The sequence below is a fragment of the Balearica regulorum genome, chromosome 1, assembly GCF_011004875.1.
Source record: "Balearica regulorum gibbericeps isolate bBalReg1 chromosome 1, bBalReg1.pri, whole genome shotgun sequence".
Classification (NCBI taxonomy): Eukaryota; Metazoa; Chordata; class Aves; order Gruiformes; family Gruidae; genus Balearica; species Balearica regulorum.
In genome coordinates, this window is record NC_046184.1 from 128674742 (window position 1) to 128690172 (window position 15431).

Here is a 15431-nt window from a genome sequence, read left to right on the forward strand (position 1 = left end):
AAACCCCCCCACATTGCATATAATACAATTTGAAGGTATTTCAATGAAATTAAATACCTTTATATGGCAATAAAATAAAAAATGAGGGGTCCATCAGGTTTTTATTCACATCAGGAACTTAATTTCCACTAGCCTTTAAGAGAAGCAATAAATTGCCTTAAGAAAGAAAAAAAGCTTAGATAAAAGAAAAGCATACATATGGAAACAAATTATGCAGAAAATTTATCTAATTGAATATTAAATTCTCTCTTTTGGTTTCATCTTAGAGCTTTTTTTAAGGAAAAAGTTAATTTACTTTTTTAATATTAATTCTTTTTAGGTATTTTATGGCAGATGAGTTTTATTAATCAACCCTGCTATCAATTAACTAATTTTGCATGTTTTCTTGGTTTCTTAGGGTTGTTGGGGGTTTTTTTATTTATTTATTTTGGGGTCTACATCAGGCATAGTTTCTGATTCATGCATTAACTCATTCTGAACTATTAGAGAATATTTTGGAATAGGAGAGCCCTAGCAGAAGGCAAGAGTCCAAAAGTAACTGTCAATTGCCCAGGGAATTTGTGCAAGCTCTATCCCTGGAGGTTTTAAAAGACTCACATGGTTAAAGCCCTCAGCAACCTGGCCTGATCTCAGAGCTGACCCTGCTTTAAAGTTGAGACCTCCAAAGGTCTCTTCCAAACTGAATTAGCCTACAAAAGAAATCTGAAAAATCAAAAGCATTATTTGACTCAGCCAGCTTCAGCTCATGACTAAATCTTTGTGCCAACAAAACCATCTAAATTTGAAAAAAACCCCTTCTATTGTGGTCAAAAAGCACTTCACTATCATACTGCTAGTAACTGTGGCACAGGAAATCCACATCAGTGATATATCTTGCATTTCCTCACAAGCCTATCTTTAAATCATGCTGTTTAAACATATCCTCATGACAAAAATAGAAAGATGCATTGTGCAGAACAGTAATAAAACAAACCACCTCTTCTTTCACTATATGATATATTACTCTTCTATGAGCAACTCTTGCTGATATTTTCAAAATTTGATACATCCTAGTTAAAATTAGTATTTTTGGGACTATTTCTATATAGTTAGCATCATAACATTATCTTGTTTCTGAAAAGTTTCTCCAAGAGTATTCCAATAGTTTATTTATGCATCTAGTTGGTTTTCTCTTTAACACCATTGTAACTCATATTAGAGAAGATATATAAAAAGAGTAAGAAACAGCATGACCAGCAGGTCAAAGAAGGTGATTGTCACCCTCTATACCACTCTCGTGAGACCCCACCTGGAGTACTGCGTCCAGCTCTGGGGGCCCCAGTACAGGAGAGACATGGAGCTGTTGGAGCAAGTCCAGAGGAGGGCCACGAAGCTGATCAGAGGGCTGGAGCACCTCTCCTGTGAGGACAGGCTGAGAGAGTTGGGGTTGTTCAGCCTGGAGAAGAGAAGGCTCTGGGGAGACCTTACAGCGGCCTTCCAGTACCTGAAGGGGCCTACAGGAAAGCTGGAGAGGGACTGTTTACAAGGGTAAGTAGTGACAGGACAAGGGGGAATGGCTTTAAGCTGAAGGAAGGTAGATTGAGATTAGAGATAAGGAAAAAATTCTTCACTGGAATGGGTTGCCCATAGAAGTTGTGGATGCCCCCTCCCTGGAAGTGTTCAAGGCCAGGTTGGATGGGGCTTTGGGCAATGTGGTCTAGTGGAGGGTGTGCCTGCCCATGGCAGGGGGATTCAAACTAGATGATCTTTGAGGTCCCTTCCAACCCAAACCATTCTGTGATTCTATGATTCTAATTAAAATTAATACTTTTATTTCAATGAAAGTGCAGTGTATATGTAGAAAATACATAAGTAGTAGCGTATATAGATATCTAATTCCTTTTAGTCTGAAATACTGAAAGCTGTACAGTTTTCCACTAACAAAATCCCTCATATTTCTGTAATTTATTTTTTCTTATCTAAAAGTAGGTATAATCATAGTTGCAGTCTTTGAAAATGTTGAAAGATGTTTTCAATTTCATTAGGTTGAAAATTGGCATGCATTGAATAGGGAATAATATGTCAATGTAAAATTCTTAACAAGTATTAGAAAAAAAATCCTCAGGGTCAGAATGTAGACCTCTTGCTCAGGTATAAGTAACCAACTATAAATGATCCTACTGAAGTTAAGTTATACTTAAAAATTATCTAATCTAATAAAGAGATCAGACTTACTGTAGTAAAAACAGACCAAAGTAAAAAAGAAAAAGGTAATGGATAGTCTACTGTTCTGTCTGCAAAAAACATTAAAAAGTCAGCAATGACTAAAAAAATATTTATCTTTGCAAACTCTCTTTCTAAGAATATTTGCTGTTTGTATATCTTTTTGTCTTAAATCTTGTTTGATTTTTTGTTACTCATTATTTCAGGTTCAAGACTGAAAGCTACAGAGTATGCATAATTTATCAACAGGTATAAGTTGACTGTTTTCCTATGTATTTTGAAGGAAAGGTGCATCTTGAAGTGGAACTAACCATCACAGGTACAAAATGTACAAAATAAAAAATGTCACATTATACAAGAACCTGTCATGCCACTATTTCAATAGTTATAAAATTACAAACTTCAGATTTAACAGTAGCTAAAATTAAATAATTTGTGGCAGATTAAATATTTTCTCCATTTTTATCTCATTCAAATGCAAATTGTCTTATCAACTCCATATTTGTTTATTTTTCATATATACAGGCAACTTTAATAATTCATATTTAGATTATTATGCTCCTGTAAGTCAGAGACTTGTTCAGCAGGTATTACAATTCCTCCCCAAAATGAACAAAATATACAGCACTGTATTACTTATACCCAAACTGACTATAATAAAAAAGAAATCCAAACCGCAAAATAATCCACAAACACACAATAAAGCCCAGCAAGAAAGAAATAGGTCTTCAAGAAGGGGGAAAAAAGCAAGAAGTTCACCTTTGCTTTGACTGAAGTCAATGTAAACAGAAATTACTTTCATATGCGACTTAGCATTGAGAATTCACCACAGCAGCGAAGGACTGTGAACAAAGCATACATAACACATTCTTCCGCTCTCTAAAGTGTGATGGAACTTGATCCCATGAGGGAGACAAGATTTAAAGCCTTCATACTAGATTTGGCCTAGAAATTAAGATCAGGCAAATGGGTGAGAAAATAAAAAGATATTTTCAATTTACACATTAATGAAGTCAACCTAATAAAACATAAATTAAATTCAATTATTTTTAATGATTGCAGGTAGAAAAGAAAGGAACTGCAAAGTTTTCAGACTGTAACAAAGCAGCTTTGATGTAAGCAAACAATTAGACAATCAGATACTGTTAAAATTAAATAAATAAATGACATAGTGTGTCACAGTAATTGACTTCCAAGAGTTCCTATATATTACTAACAGTTGCAACTGTGTCTACCAGAAAACTAGATTTTTCAGTTTAAATAAAACTAAAGTTCTGGCTGACAAAATTCAGAACTTGGATATAAAATTCTCAACAGCAATGTTTTTGACAAGGACGGTTGCTGCACTGTCTACAGCTATGTAGGAAATTATGTGCAGGAGACAGAGGCCTCTTTCTGTTGATCACAATTGTCAATACCTTGAAGGTGACGAAAACCTCTTGACACAGAAAAACAGATTTTAAGCCCTTTCTCGAGTTTCTCAGCCCAGGAACATCTAAAAATTTTGCTGTTCAGTGATGGGTAGCTACCATATCTAGTTAAATTTTTCGCCTTGTGTATCTTCCTTGTAGGAAGAAGAGGGGGAAAGGTCTTAAAGTACCATGGAACATGCATTTCTTCCTCATCCAGGCATTAGTAAAAGACCGAGTCATAGAGAACAACTACAAACAAACAAGCAAACAAAAAATCAAGTCTATCCTCTCCCCAAAGTTATTAATTCTGGACACTTAGCATAGGACTTCAGTCTTTTATTTGGATCTCATGGCTAGACTTACCAGAAAGGAAAATTTTAGATGTTTCAAACATGCAATACATGAGAACAATTCTGCTGAATGGTCTTGTTCAAGCACAGTCTGATATTCAGGAGAATCTGACTGATTCTCCCCGCTGAACACAACAGCATTTGTAGGTATGAGCTATCGTGAACTCTGAGTGCAGCACCTACTCTAGATTTGGTATCAAAAGCATTATTTTAATGTAACTGTCTTCAATACCAAACACATATAAAACGTGCTGTCTTTGTACATGTATGAGAATGGCATGACCCACTTTGAAATGCAGTATTACATATGCATTACTTAACAGTGACAAAGTGAAACAAAGTCATGAATGAATAAAGCAGTCCACCTAGTTAAAAATAAATAAAAGCTCAATTCTTTTACATTTGTCCTTAGTTACAGATAGTATGACACTAGTCAGATGATAGCAAGGACAGCTGCTTTGTAGTGGAATCTTATTGTGATGGAGAGCTAACAGCTTCTCTAGGCCCCGCAAAAGTGTAATCACACTGGAATTCAGTCACGGCATTACCTCCTAAAAATTATCTTCTTCTTTTTATAGCAGATTAAGTCTTTTTTTTTTTTTTTTTTTTTTTGGGGGGGGGGGGAAGGGAGATAACGAACTCTTGCATTTTAATGTCCTGTTGTAGTAAACTTTTACACTGATAAATTTTTAGGTTTTTAAATGGCACCCTGTCCAAACTAATTTTTGTTAAATCATCTCACTATTTTTATGCCATTGCACAGACTTCTGATAATTTAACTAGGAACTGTACAAAAAAGTTCAGATAATACTAATAGCTGGCAGCTATTTCAAGGAAATCAATAAACTGTATTAATAAACTTGAACTATGTTTGTCATGGATTCGTTTTCTTTGAAAATTTGAGAAAAAGAAATAATACGTATTTTTCTTATCTCAAATCTTATATATGAATTATTTTTAAGTGTTTTTTGTTTTTTTTTTTTATGGAATACATTTCAAATATATACAGGGAAATTATTATAAATAAAAATATAAGCCATCCTATGCTATCATTCCTAATAAACAGAAGCAATTTGGTCTTCCTCTCCTTGACATGACAAATACTTTTCCCAATAAAAATGCATTTTCTGACAAACATGGTTTGCCATTATTTCTTCCCAGACTTTCCATTTGTTTTAAGCTTCCTACTTCATCCATTAATAGTCCCATTTTGCTAAAACTTCCCAGCCTGTAGTATACTATAAAATGAATGCATGCATATTGGTAAACTTACACCAGCTTGCTATTCTGCTGAATAATTGTTTCAAGAAATGCTTATTACCCAACTAGAATGTTCTGCTACTGACCCTTATTCAATTTCCTAGAAAAATACAAAGCTTAAAAGTTGATTTTGTCTCTCAAATTATAAAAATAAAAGCAATATTTAAAACACTGCCAATGGCAAAAAGAAACCTATAATACCAAAAAGTGATTTTGTTGCAGAGTGCTTAAAGTGGCCTGGTGCAGTCAGCAGGAGGGAAGCAGGGCACTCACTGGCCTCCAGGAGGCCCCTCGTGAAATCACGAGGTGTGCATTAGTCACGCCTAGAAAAGGTGGCTTGACTCTCTGTCGAACATGGCTCAGCCTGTTTGATTAGAAAGGGCTCAGGGTTTAATATTTAGTATTGCTCCATGTTTTCCCTCCTCCTTGATGGTGCAAATCATCCAGACAATCACCTATGCAACAGCTTAACAGCATCTCTGTAGGCTCCACGATCTCTGGGAAGGAACCGAGCATTCCCTCATAGCACAGATATCTATGCATACATACACATAGATTTTAATTGTTCCTTGCCTGTCTCTCTGTTTTGCCTTCAGGATTCACTCTGGGTTACATGGCCAATGACATCCAGCAGAAAATTTGGAGTTTCAGAGAAGCCAACCTTACCCTTTAAAAAATATAAATAGTATTTACAACAGCTTTACTTCAGGCTGTGCTCTTCTTATCTGGACAACCCATGTATCTTGCTGGTTTTCTTGAAAGTTGTTGACTTTATGGCCTTCTCTTTAATATCCCAAGTCACTGCCTTTGTTCCACCTACATTCCACCTACAAACCTCATTAAAAAAAAGATCATAGTGAATTATACAGAAGAGCATGAAGGTAGCAGGCCTAGCATTAGCCAATTATTTTTCCGATGAGAAAATACTATGTTTCTTGTATTCTCAAGGATATTAACTATGGTTAAAAGTGAAGTGGCAAGGGAACGTAAAACACACATTGCATACACTAATTTTGCCATGTAGCTTAACACATTTATTGGCTTATGTTTCAATAGAGTTTGAATACATTTGTAATTTCCAAGAAATAAAAAATCTTACTGTGAAAGAAACTGAACATCCTGAACAGGTACCAAGCAATTTTAACTAATGCTGCTTGCAGGTAGGTCAAATTTTAGAACCTGACATGACAATAGCTCCAGGTGTTTCCTTGGTATGTTGCAACTCCGCATTAGAGCAATTCAGAGCTACCATGCTAAACATGCCACAATTTCCACTCAGAGATGAGGCAACCCACGATGAGAAAGATGTTTAGGGAAGTTCTAATCTGGAAAAATTGAGGGTCAGGGACTACAGCATGTACATATAGCCTCTAAAAGGTTTGCCTGAAATCCTTAAAAAAAATTGTGTAAAGAACAGTCCTGAAGTCACTGAATTCAGCTGCACGCAGTCCTGAGCAACCTGCTGTAGCTGACATTGCTTTAACCAGGGGGGCTGTCTAGATGATCTGAAGAGGTCCCTTCCAACCCAGACGACTCTGTAATTAAAATTGGAATTATCAATTGGAGCTATTTTAATTGGAATTAAAATTGGTTTAAAAGAGAATAAAAACTGTTCCTTTTTGCCAAGGTTGAAGAAGAGTCATTTGTGGAAGTGGGCTGCTCTGAATGAAATTGCAGATTGCTTCAACACAATTGTCTGCTTTGCATCTGCACACCCGAGAGTTTCCTGAAATGAGTTACGCGTTCAGAGCAAGACGATAAAATTACAGGAGCACTCATCTTTCAACTAACATAACTGTGTCATAATTTACTATTATAGCAGTCTGATAATTCTCCTTATAATTGCAAAAAACTGTTTTGAAAAAACAGATAAAAAGATAAATCTTAAAGTAACAATGGACAATGTGCATTTTGCATTTGAAATAAAGACCATAACAGCAAAAAAAATCTAAGCAAGAAAGGCTGAAGATTTCAGTACTGCAATCTAAAGGAACGACCTTCTCTTTTCATGCTAAGTTGCTTCCCATATATCTGTGTATGCAGCACTGATAGCACTTTCTACCTTCATCTTTCAGAAAGAACAAGTCAGTAAGTATTTTAATCTAGGACAGATGTCATCAATTTTAAGTTGCTTTAAGTGTGTAGTAACAAAACATATTTTAATGTGCAAAACTTATTATCGCAGCTCTTATTTCTACATTTTAATAATATTTCACAACTGAGTACACTTAAATAAAAAAGGCAAATCTATCAGATGGCCATTACTTGTCCTTGAGGTTCTTTCATCTCCTTATTCTCCACAGTCATTTTTCTACATAAAATTGACAACATAATATTCAAATAAATAAATCTTCTGCAACAGCTATTTCTGATCAGAGGTCACTTGTTCTTTTACATCTTCTAGGCCATTTGCCAACAGATGCCAATCAGTGAAACAACCACTAACCATTCCCCAGGGAAAATAAGGACTATGGAAGCAGAGTCATTCTAAACAGCTACTAAAATTCAATGACCAAACTATGTAAGAATATCTATTGCTGTCCTTTTGGCTTTAGATTTTGTTTTGTCTCCTTTACTATCATTAGTCATTTCTTAATATGTATTGCACACTATAAAACATTGACCCTTTGCTACTGCACAGACAGTCTTTTCACATACTGTGGTATTATTCACCATCTCCCAGGACTCTGAAAAGTATCAGTATGGATCCTAGCAACAACAAAAGGTCATATAACTATTTTTAAAATGCCAGCCATCCTGTTCATAAATGCTCACAGGACAAGTAACAGTTACTGCTTTCATAGCGTCTCCAAAATAAGTAATGTGTCACAAAGAATTTATGCTTGCCATGCATTCAATCCTTATTGCCCAAAGCCTCTAGCGGCACAGACTTGTTTCTTTCTTTGTGATACAGCCCCCATCTCCCCTATAGTAAACAATCTGCATCATTGCTGTTCATCTGACATATTGAACAGTGTCCTTAGCTTAAAAAAATAGAGACCATTGGAGGTGAACCATCCCCGTGGCCAAGCATCTCTTTAAGCTCACTAACAAAACTAGTATTCATTCAAAAAAAATTATTCTTCAGGGTTTTGTAAATGAAAACTATATGTTGAAAATAACTCCATAGCAATGCAACACATACATACAATATTCTGTAGCTAAAGAAACATGCAGTATTGTAAAGGACTATTCTTTTAAAGAGATATACATGCTTCCCATATACAGTTGGCATAAACAAAAAACCAGGTTCAAAACCATATAGTAAAGGAACCCTCTAATTTCGTGAATATGCAAAATGTTACTCAATAAGTTGTTAACTCCTACTTTCTTCCGATATTCCTTGATTCACAAAAAGCAAGTCATGTCTCTTCTCCTGACAATAATTGGGTGGGGGTTTTTTCTCCATAAATTAAGAAAGAAGGTGAGGATCATACAAAAACTGGCATAAATGGCTGTGCCGGGATTGGCTGCAGGATGAGGATATGGATACTTTTGCTGTCTAAATAAGATGCTCAAGGACACTAATTGCTCTTTTAACATCCTGGTGCCATGTAGAAATTTCAAGCCATAAAACTTTTCTGTGGGCTATATTAATTCCAGGATGCCTCAGGGTTCTGTCATATAGATAGCACAAGTCCAGGACAGAAAGCGAAAGCGTTGAAAGAGGTGGAGCATATACACAGTCTTTACATCACTCGATCATCTAGACCTCCCTCCCAGCAGGCGTAAGCAATCATTCATCTCAGTTGACCCTATTACTATATATTCAAGGGTATTATTGGTGAAGATTTTCTATCTTTAAAATAAATGTGCAAGTAAGGAAGCAAATAACACCCTCCCCCACTGACACACACTGTACAAGGTATTGTAAAGTAATTAGGCAAAATCCAAGAAAGTGGATACACCCAGTTAATTCATTCTTCATCTATGAAGAGAAGATTTAAACATTAAAAATAAAACTTTTTGATTTCTACTACATACTAAAATGGGGAGGAACAACCATTTTTAAACTGGAATAAAAAAGGTGGGAAAAGTAAACTAAAACCTTTTTTATTCTTAGGATAAAAAGTGGAAGAATATTAATGTTAATAAAATCAATATGGAGTGAATGGATAGATCAGGACATAAGAAAGTTGCCTGAGAATGAACAGGGATTTCTGTCTATATCTCCACTGTGTTTTTAACTGTAAAGGTTTCCCTTCATCTTTCTCTCCTCCCTCAAAAAGAAAAATGTTTCACAGTTTTCCCCATTCAATTCCACAGCTACAACTACAAACAAGGCTGCATATTTATATGCCAATTTAAAATGATGATTTTTAAACAATCGTCATATGAAATAAGGTTAAGTTCTTAATCAGGTCATGATGCAAAAATATTCCCATCCCCCCAATGCAATAAGAAAGGTACTTAGGTCTTTGCTTAGGACTGACTTTCACTATACTTTTGCTTCTTGTCATCAAACAGAGAAACAGAAAAAAAGTTTTCATAGTAATAACAGTAGTCTAATTTGTTCCAACTTAAAAAAGTCCTTGCTCACAGAAGTTAATTTTGTACATCAGATAGACTAGATAGATAGACTCTAAATATTATTTCAGGTTCTGTGTAACCACCCAACAAGCCACAAGCCTCATCAATTAATAATGGAAAACTAACATTCTGTAACAGAGGGAAAACAACAGCTAGGGGTCATTAATATCAATTGACACAAACTCCTGTGGTTTACAAGAAGAATATCCTTCAACTGCTGTAAATGCTTTGCTCCAAGCTCACTGTACTTGGAGTACTGTATATGCAAGTTTTCTCCCTATATATTGTGTAAGAAAAAGAGTATGTGTCCATTCATGTTTTGAACCATCTAATTACTATTCGGTGCATATCAGATCCAATATGACATTCATCAACTAATTACCTTTTGACAAGAATCCAAAAAGAAAATACTTAGGCAACCAAAACACAGGCAGAATGAAAAAAAGAATGGCACCACTGAAGGGAAGACACTAAGAATAGGATGATTTATGTAGTACTATGCACTTAGGACAGCAAATCTCACCCAGAAGGATTATAAAAAATAAATAAATAAAGATTGCAAATACTTATATACTGGGTACCAGACCTCTGCTAAGCCTCAACACTTAATTGTGTGCAATGTCTCAAAGTGTTTTTGCCACATAAGTTGGATTCTACACATATATATATATTAAATTATTTTCTGTAAAATAGTGACAATACAATTGTTAGGTACAAACGCGTAAACTAAATTAAGAAATTCTTCCTACCTGAAAAGGGTTCTCAACTGTCTTGACTTCTTTAATGTATTCATTACGTATAGCACAGGTGAAGAATTTTCCTTCTATAGATTTTGTTATTATTTTTAATTTTATTTTTTAAGAAATGGTTGAGTTTTCATTATGACATTTGTCATCAGGTGTAAAATCTTGACTTTGTTGATGTGAAAGCCTGCATTGCACAGATCACATGTTCCTTTTCCAGTTAAAAGAAATGTTTTTGAAAAAGAAAAACTGTCTTGTTCGTGCAGAGATATTCTTTAAACAGCTGATATTATTCTTTAAAATATACTTACTCTTACATGAGAATTAATTCATAAAAATCCATAAAAATTCATAGAGGGTCATAATTTAGAAAAATGTCTGTTTATAGTTCTTAAAGAGTATGGAATTTGTCAAACAGAGTAACTGCTTGAGATTTTTAGTATATATTTCCAGTTTGTTTGTGAGACTTCCACTAGGTTTAGAACAAAAAAAATTTTTGAATTATTTTTGCCTAGTTAAAATTCATATTCTGCTCCTACAAAATAAACTGAAATTGAGAAATACCAATGTTGCAATGTCAAAGCCCTTTACTTCCATTTTTCATAATGCTGGTCTTCCACACAAGTGCAACAACTAGAACCACTCATATTCCTTCATAACAGCTAAGGCACAGAAATACTAGACATTAAAAAAAGAAGTATTCTTCTGCTACATGACAAAATACATCTACTGGCTTTGATTTTATCATAATGATGTGAAGGATCTCATACATATCCTAATAAACCATCCTTGGAAAGATTGTCCTTCCAGTCAAATTATCCCATCATAGAATAAATTTGACCTAGAAAAGAAAATTTCCATTGACAGTAGCAGAACTGAACACAGAATATTAATTAATTAACTCATAATGCACAATAATCTGTAGAAAACCAGAGAACTACAGACAGTAATAACAACTCTCACCTTTTTTGATACAAGGCAACACCAGATTGCTATTAGGCAATGTAAGTGTATAAAATGCCACTATGCTAATACTGTCTAATTACACTGATCAAATCATAATTCTTCATGTAATAAAATCTTTTTACATACTTTTCCCCCCATTCTCCCTTCAACAGATTTTTATTTTTTTTTTTAAAAAGACAAAACCCCTTTTTTTCCTTTGCCTATTCAGCATCCTTGGAAAAAACCACCAGATGGCAATGCAGCGTTCCAGTATTTTATTTAACATACATGTTATAGGGAAAAAAGTCTCTATGGATCAGTATGAGGCTCTCTTTCCTAACATACTTCCTCTTTGATGAATATTAAATAATTCATAAGCAAAAACTCTATTTACCACAAGTAAGTGATCAAATACCACTCAACCTGAAAAGAACAGGCTTTAAGAAACCTAAGTTTCTAAGGATGTAAAACCACATGGCTAAAAAAATATCTACAATTTAGTTCAAACTATGAAAAAGGATAATTTCAGGAAAAAATCACGGAAAGGAAAACATTTAGAAATGCATTACCATAAAGTTCTCAAAATACTATCAAGGACTGCATTGAGCAACAGACACTCAGTGGACTGCACAAAAAGTAAATCTATGCACTTTTTAGGCATATTGTAAATTTATATGAAGTTCAGGATCATGCTAAAACGCAGGCATTCTTTCCTATGCTTTTGAGGTTTAAGCCAATTCCAGTAAAACCATGTGCTGAATGAATCAAAATACGTAGGCTTTAAGTATTTATCCTTCCTTTGCATCAAGCAGGACATGGTGATCAAGCAGAGGAATTGCTTCATGAAGCGAAATGCTTTGAGATATTTCAAAAAGCCAGGAAGTAGTGCAAGAGTCAGCTTCTAATTTAGCAGATCACATCTGATATCCATTATATGCCAAATGAAAGTTCATCTTTGCAGTTACTGTTGTAGGCTCTGAAGCCTCTCCAGAAGTTCATAGGGACTTCACTAAATACCTAAAACACCCAGTTAACAACCATTGTATCTACTCTGAAGTCAGTTGGAACAGCAAACCTTAAGGCAAAGGATCTTTTCTTTCTTGCTTGAGAAGGCATTACAACTTGTAGGCGTTGTGCATTCAACTGCAATTGAGAGGAAAAGTTTAGGTGTGCTTAAGTCTAATTTAGATTTTGCATATGTGGATATAGGAAGAAGTTTCTTGCACCATTTGTATTTATTAATGGTATTGTTACTGGAACTGCTCATCCAGCCATTCTTATATGACACAGTTATTACATGTTCTAAATGTAAAATAAATCCATTCTATATTAAAGAGTAATTTGAAACTGTTCATTGTATTACAGAAATTATTTAAAATATTAACTGGAAAAAAAAAAAAAGATGTATCTTCTGTCAGATAGAAACAGAATCATACGTACAAGGTAGTGTTAAACAGGTATGTCACACATCTGTGAACAAGCTAATTTAAAGCATGTTTTCCTGTTATTATAATAAATATTTGATTAATACACCTCCATTTATACCCCATACTATTATATTTAACTGATGAACAGCACACAGTGGTAGAAAGATTCAAAGAGTGCCACTAAGTAATGTCATTTAGGTGCTTTGCATAATGACAGCTCTCATGATCAGAGATTTAATCCAACGCAGCATACTCTAAGCTTTCTCTTGCAATGTTTTTTAATCTGCTTTTCAATCAACACAAACAAAAGCAAGTATACTACATTGATCCTAATTGTTTACACATATAGCTAATTATATATAATTTCAGTCCTGAAAGCCAATAAACGGTCAGAATTGTTATCCATTTTTAGAAACAAACCCAGAATTTGAGCCTACAAATTACTCCACATTTTTGGCATGCTGTGAATCCTTACTGACTTTCTGAAGGTAGGTTTTCATGTTATTGACAGATCAGAGAAGTGGTTGGAAAAGTATTTCTACCAGATGGAGAAACTCATACTTGTATTAATCACTATCTTTTTAGCACAGCTGATAAAAAACTTATAAAAGAAGAGAGCTGAATTACTCTAGCAAGAAAAATCCAACTGACAGTATAGAAAAGACATGTTTCCAAGGATAGAAATCTTTTTAAAATAAAATACTAAAGATAAATATATAAAGAACACCAGATTTGTCTTTTCAGGTTTGGTACTTAGAAACAAGCTCAACAAAAGTGAGCTAGAAGGAATAAGTCACAATTGGGACAACTACTTTGCATATTAATGAACAACTTCTTTATTTTTTATTCATTCCTTTAATTCATAAGAGAAAGGAAGTACATAAAAGCAACACATGTCTAAAAGGTGGATACTACTACTCTGTATTTATAATTATAACATCTTATAAGTATAAAAACATGCCAACATCTTTAATTTGCTATTCATTCTACTTTAATGCTGATATTTCAAGGACAAAGTGAAACTCACGGGCAGAACTGACGAAAGAGATGTAAACCATGTCCTAACCATTCTCTGCCTCTTGTTAACATGTTCACATAAAACTACAATTCTGTTTTCCACGTTGATTTTTTTTTCCTACTTCCAATTATAAGTTGCATTAATTTTAGGAAACCATTTCTATTTTCACAGTACAAAAAGGTGAATCTTATTTTGCTAAAACTCCTGTTAAAATAAATAAGGTCGTCTTTGTAGAAACACTTCAGGATTTCAAAACAGGCCTCCCGAGCACCCAAGGGAAGAAAACACCAAACCAAACCAAACCAAACCAAAGAACAACAACAAAAAAAAAAACCAAACCAAGCAGCATCACACATGTTATTATATCTCACCTACTTCTGTGGAAGTTCTTCAAGTCTAAAGTCACTAAACAACATGACCAAAGGCAGGAGGATCTGAGATTTCAGTAAATCAGATTTTTCCTTTGCACATACAGTGTGGCAAACAGACCTCTTGGTGATACAGCTAATTGAAACTATATACAGGATAAGCAGATCTCACGTAAAAACACCAAGAACCCCATGCTACAGTGAGGTATGATCCAAAGATTTCCATTACAGTTTTTTCTTTTTACTACAGCATCAGGATGAGAACATATTCTGTACATCTTAAAAGGTATTGTATACTCTTTCCTTTGCTGGACAGCAATTATATTACTTTCCCAAACAGAAATTAAGATGTATATTTACCACTTTTCCTTGTCTTGGTTAATCAGAGGAAGAGGATACAGGCAAAAATGATGAAATAAAATGCAAAGACAATCCAAGTTCTTAGTATTGTCACATTCAAGTAACAGGTATCTGATGACTGGCTATTTTTTTAGTTCTTTAAAAATGGATATCATTGTAAAAATTACTTTAAGATGATCAATAGTTTATAATAAATTTGGATTAAGGGGTCTCGACATAAAACTTACACGTGTTAAATCTTAAACAGAACAACCTCACTCAGACACATTCAAAAGATATCTATGATATCTATCTAGGCTTTGATATCATATTACAAACACCAACCCACCACCAACTCCTTTGCTCTGCACACAGTTTTCTTGAATGTAAATAACCCCAAATATATTTTAATCTCAAGTATTAGTTGAGGAATTGCTTACTTTATAGTAAGTACTTCTAATTTGCCTTCCCTCCATCTACATTTCCAGTCACTAAAACATTTGAGACATAATCAGTTTCATAATGTTGTTACGAATATAATCCACTGAAAATATAAAATATGATTTAAGCTGTTGCACAAAACATATAAAGACCTGTGTGCTCCCTAAGCACCAGTTCACAACAACTACCAGCCAACTCCAGTTGGAAACAGATTTACAAATATACAAAAAGAAATCAGAGACAGATTTCTGGAACAGTACAACAAAAGCTAACTAAAACACTCCAATGCTAAAAGGAAAATGACTAGTAACAACAAACCTAATTAACTAATTCCATCAACATGGGATTAAGACTTCCATTAAGGATTTAGTATCCTTTACTTTATTATTCCTGAGC

The 15431-nt window shown here is 34.3% G+C and overlaps 1 protein-coding gene across 1 annotated transcript in view; it reads right to left on the reverse strand.

Moving 5' to 3' along the window:
- The window catches only part of IL1RAPL1 (interleukin 1 receptor accessory protein like 1), a 772877-nt gene that overhangs the window by 663849 nt on the left and 93597 nt on the right, over positions 1-15431 (reverse strand). The gene's annotated exons all lie outside the window — the stretch shown is intronic.